This window comes from Xyrauchen texanus, chromosome 12 (genome assembly GCF_025860055.1).
Source record: "Xyrauchen texanus isolate HMW12.3.18 chromosome 12, RBS_HiC_50CHRs, whole genome shotgun sequence".
Classification (NCBI taxonomy): domain Eukaryota; kingdom Metazoa; phylum Chordata; class Actinopteri; order Cypriniformes; family Catostomidae; genus Xyrauchen; species Xyrauchen texanus.
The window spans coordinates 42,600,128-42,606,213 of record NC_068287.1 but is presented as its reverse complement, the minus strand read 5'-3'; positions in this window follow the sequence as shown (position 1 = coordinate 42,606,213).

Below are 6,086 nucleotides of genomic sequence, written 5' to 3'. Positions count from 1 at the left end.
AGTCACCTTCAGCGCAACGTTGCCAAGACAGAACTCCTCGTGATCTCAGCCAACCCATCTGTTGACCACAACCTCACTATTCATCTTGGTTCAACTACAATAACACCAACCCAAACAGCTCGGAACCTGGGAGTGGTGGTAGATGACCAGTTTAATTTTACCTCCCACATCTCATCAACCACCGGTCTTGCAGATTCGCACTCTACAACATGAGGGAAATCAGACCTTTTCTGTCTGAATATGCTCCACAGCTCCAGGTCCAAGCTCTGGTCATTTCAAGACTGGACTACTGTAATGCTTTGTTGGCTGGCATCCCAACAAACACAATTAAGCCACTGCAGATGGTCCAGAAAGCAGGAGCGTGTCAAAATGGGCTCATGTCACCCCACTCTTGATTTCACTTCACTGGCTACCTGTAGCTCCCTGTATCAAATTCAAGGCTTTGACTCTGGCCTTCAGGACAGCCAATGGAAAGGCACCCTCTTACTTCAGTTCACTTCTCCAGGTCTATGCTCCAACTCGCTCTCTGCGATCTATGAATGAGCGGTGCCTGGTGGGCCCATCACAAAGAGGTTCAAAGTCCATTTCATGATCTTTCACTTTCTTTGTTCCACTGTGGTGGAATGAGCTTCCAACATCCACACAATCTGCTGATACCCCATCAATATTCAAGAACCAGCTGAAAACATATCTGTTCCACAAGCACTAAACCAATCCACAGCAACTGCACTTACTGTACACAAATAAATAAAATGAAAAATACTTCTGTCTCTTTCTTCTGCACTTGCACCAATACAACTCCAGCCACTTGAGAGCTTGGCAGTACAATACTGTAGATGTTGTTGAACTTTGTATAACAAATCGATTGCTATGTTCCTCATTTGTAAGTCACTTTGGATAAAAGCGTCTTTTAAATGGATAAATGTAAATGAGCGCTTTATTAGGACCATAGTGTTCCTAATAAAATGCTCAGTGTGTGTAAATTGTCTTGAAAATGTTGGAAAAGTACTGCTATTTTTCTGCACTTAAAAGAGACACAATTGTTTTAGTTAGTTTGAACAGCTAAGCTATTTCACTATCCTTTCAGCCAGATATCTGGTACCATATTGGCATGTGTTTTGGCACCGCACCCGCCCCCTTTACCTTGGATCTAACATTGTTTATGATTTATGGTTGCTGTAATGTCTCAACTGAGTAACCTGTTTGTTTTCAAATGACATATACTCCCCCACCGCATGTTCTGCATCCACAGAAGATCATTTAACTTTTAAACACCGTTTGCTGGTAAATGTCTGAGTCACCCAACAAGATCTTCCCATCATGGAAATCGTCCAAGATTTTTCACACTCCTTTTTATAGTGTAAAATAATTACGTTGTCTGTCTATAAATAATATATCACACAGCTCTAACTCAGATTGCACAACAAAAACTTCCTCATGGTTTGATTAATATTTTCATATCTTAACCCTCTACTGCACACATTTTGATGGTACATGATAAAAATTATTCCTCATCATTTCTTGGTTCATTTGGGAACATTTTATTGATAAAAAAAAATAAAAAATTACCCCCCCACCCCCAAAATATTTTTTTGTTGCCTTAGGGCAACATTGTGCAACAATGGTATAGAACCATAGAGAAAATTATTAATTCACATATCATAAGCAAGGCTCAGAGAGCAATACAAAATCACAAATAATTTTTCAAAAATGTCAAGAAATCATTAAGTAAAAAGGAAAAAACACTTGAAATACATTGATATATTAGAATTGATTCAGGCGTAGGTTTGTATCATGTAGTGTGTCGTGTCATATCATGTACTTCATGTAATGAGATTTCACTCCGTGTGAAACTTCAAAAAGCAGTTCTTCTCTGCTGTGAAACAGAGGTGTATGTTACACTTTTTGCACATCACTTTGGGTGTTCCTGTGCACCCAGGAACCCTGCATCTTCCCTTCTTGTCACACATTATTTGCCAGTGTGAGGTATTGTCCAAGCGGACATCCTGGTTAGGGATGGGAGCCGCGGGCCCCTGCTTCCTCCACTTCTCCTCATACTGTTGGGAAATCCCACCACGGGTTCGCCCTCTCTTCCTGGCATTTGGATTTTTTGGGGATTTGCACAGACTGTGATGGTTTTCTTTTGGCCTATTCCCATCTGTCGACATGGGATACAGGGTGAGCACCTATGTAGCTACTGAGGAGGGTGACTGGCCTGTTGTCATACCATTTGACTGCATGCAGCTGGGTATCTCAAACATAGGCTGTTTTTTCCTGGAAGGACCCATGGCCAGATTTTTTCAGATCAGCGTCTGGCATCATGGAACTTCCTGGCGAGCGACTAGAGCGTACTGAACCTAGGCAGTGCATGCCTTGCTGGGCGGGCACGAGCATCAGTGGGACTGAGCTAAACCAGTTGTCAAAGAAAAGCTTGAAATTCCTATTCTTCTCTACTGGTTCTGCCAGGCGCAGTACTACATTGCCAATTGCCCCTATATCTGGAAGCTCAGGTGGATGGACAGCTTTCCCAGTATAAACTTCAAAATTGTGTGGAAAGCCATCTGATCCAGCAAGATCATATTTTGTAACCCCATTTTCTTGGTTTACTGGGTAGGTACTGCTTGATCCTGCTCTTGCCTTTAAATGGCACCATTTGTTCATCCACACTCAATGTCTCACGCATAGTAAGTTGTTTCAGCTTGGTAAGGCCGAATCTTGTATAGATCATCGTAGTCAGCCATATCTCTCGTGGGCTGCTAAATGTTGTCACTGAAATGGAGAAATCTTTTGATAGCCTCCCATCGTGCAAGAGGCATCACATCAGCAACATGTGCAATATGGCTACTTTGGCTCCAAAATAGGCGGGTGGCTGGAAGACCGAATAATGACATGTGGAGCACGGTGCCAAAGAACTGTTCAAGTTCTTGAACAGTAAGGTTTAGCGGCTTGGCAGGATTGCACTGGATGCTGTACAGGTTTGACTCATTAACAATAAGCTCAAAGAGGTCGTTGGAGAGAAGACTTTTGAAATACTGGTATGGAGACAGAATTCCATCAGCTGATGGAGGGATGAGTAACCATTCAGGGTGTATTGGAGAGGCAGTGGTGTGACACGTTTTCCATCAAGGGGTCTTGTCATCTTCATCTGTGTTTTCATCTTCATGCTCACTGGTATCTAGTGTCTATAAAAACTATATGAAAAGTTTCCAATGCCAATGAAAATACAACAAGAATAACTACAGCTTGATATTTGACCCCTAATTTGTATGCTGTCTGCTGTATAAACCAATAATTTGAATGATAACCAGAGCTACTGTCAGATGCGATTTGCCTAACCGTACGTTCACACCAGAGGCGGCGAGAGCGTCAAATCGACCTGAAGTCATTCATTTTCAATGACAGCCAGCGTCTCTCGGTGGTGAGAAGCGGCGCGGCGAGTCTTGGGCGGCGTGGGCGTCAGATGGAAGTTCAAGTGCAGTCAACATTATGGTAATGAGCTGTGACGCAGTTCGGCGGCAACCTATTGGAATATAGAAGTGCTCCGCTCTAGCAAAGTCTAGAGAACATAACCGTGTAAACTTTGGTTCCCACCAAACATTCGTTCCGAAGATAAAATTGAGGAGAAACGAATTATTGCCATGACAGGTTTCCCTGTAATATATGACCAAGACCACAGTTCTTATTACAAATGTATTTTATTTTGATAACAAGCAACTATAATTTTAATTACTTTCTGCCATCGATTTCTTATTTTCACATTTTAAAGAGTTCATGAGGATATACGCTACTTGTAAAAGTAAAAGTATATCCTCATGAAAATGTAAATGTAAAAGTAAATGGTCGACATGTCTGGATGTTGAAATTGCGGCCCCTTTAAATATAGTTCACAAAACAAAGCATTCTGAACAAACGTTGCCGCCTATTTCAACTACGTCAGAGCGTCCTCGAGCGTCCTTGAGCGTTGTTGGCAGGGCAGCCAGAGCGAATTTTGACGCTCTCGCCACTTCTGGTGTGAACGTACGGTAACATGTGGATTCTGCTCTTCCATAGAAAAATCTTATGTCCATTTTTCTGTCAAAATGTGTTAAAAGCAGTCAAATTAAATAAATACATCTATATTTATAGGTTATACTGTGCACTAATACATGTGGTAATATGTGATAACGTCCAAACAAATTGTCAGCAAAGACATCCTTGAAAAGTACCCTTTATCGCACAAATTTGCCCTGAGGCAACAAAAAGAAAAACTGAATTTCTGAACATGCAAAATAAAAAAAACTTTTCTACACCTTCCTACACACATATTGTTTATGTACAGTTCATGTCATTTTAAATAAGAATACTAAAGCAAATAATCTTAACTTCTCACACTGTGTGCTTCTGTGACCATGTGTCAGAAAAGGAAGTCCCGCCTCCAAATGGTGCTTGATAGTGACTCTAACACCTTTTTGGACTGTTCTATGATACTTTTTTGACCATTTTAATTGGTTGCAATCATTTAAAGAAACATGTACTGAATATGGGACGTAAGAAAACTTTCCGTTGCCCTGTAGAGGGTTAATATCTTCTATATTGCACTTCCATCAACAGGGACGGATTATAATGGCGGGTGATTCGTTTTCAAAGCCCCCCAGCCGCCAGTCAAGGGCCTCTGGGCACTGGCCCCATTGGCCCACATACATATTACACGTTATTTCTATCTCAATGTGGCGCTGAAGTTTCAGTGACTTTGACTTTATAACCAAGTTCTGCACACTCTGTCCAATAAAACAAGTGTGTTGTGAATCAGATAATGACAAGCACAAGACACTGAAGTTTCAGATCACATTTAATGATTTTCGTTCAAGAGCTGATTCACATGAATCTCTTTCATGGTCGCTCTGGTCAACACTTCCACGGCAACTCTGAATTAACTCTCTCTTAGCTACAAAAAGCCATGTTTTCTTCTTTCATACACACAAATACTTGTTTAGACTGTAGAAAGATCTCTAAGAGATCTAATAACATCAGCTGTTACACACATACCAACTGGGCAACAGTCAAATGTTCCCAACTAACCAAAAATTGTACAACTCAGAATGTACACAAAGTTGCCGGGATGCATGTGTGAACACTTGGATTTACATGGATTTCAGCATAAATCAGCCAAAAAATTCCCTCGTAATGAATTCCTCTTGTATTCATTGCCTCTAATATACTCTCTAGGTCTATATAGTATAACGTATCACTTAACGTGTCATTGTTTGAGTGCTATTTGTTTAACCAGACTGTGTTTGTTGTGACTTAATTGAAGATTAAATCACATTTTACTAAGCAAAAATCCAGCTAAATCCAAATGTTCACATAATTTCTCCGGCAACCATAGCAAGTCACATTTAAGACACACTTTTTAGAGTCCTTGCATAAGGACTTGACAATCTACCCTCGAAACAAATCCTCAAACCCATTCATATCAATTCGTTCGCATGAGCACCAATGTAGTTTATCGTAAATAGAAACCGACAGAATAAAAAATAATACACGTATCTATTCCACTGGTATGTAACTGCAAGTAAAGGAACGCACATCTCATTAAAAAATACACAGCATTAAAAATGGAAATGGACGCACAATGATCAATATCACATCAAGTGTTAATTAAACTGTTAATATTATTTTTTTTTTCTGTTCTATACATATGTTAGGTTAGATATATCAAGTTAGATATATCAATTATATTCCCATCTGGAACACTAAAAGCCTAACAGTCAGAGTTACAATGCGAAAGCAACAACAAACATCCTTAGTTTGAATCATGTGGACAAGTTTGCAATTGCTTTCCTGTGCAGATATGGAAGTTTAACCAGCAGACAAATGTTTTCGGAGGCAGTCATCATATTTGTAGTAAAAAGCTTAACCTCTGGGACCAATCAGGCACCATGATGTAGCATACGATACTCATATTGTACACTATTCTCATAGTATGAGTAATACACTGTAGAATACCACAAAATGTCCAGAGAGCCTCAGTTAAAGGACTAGTTCAACCAAAACTGTTAAGTCAGTCACTATTCACTCACCCCCGTGTTGTTATAACCCCTTTTTCT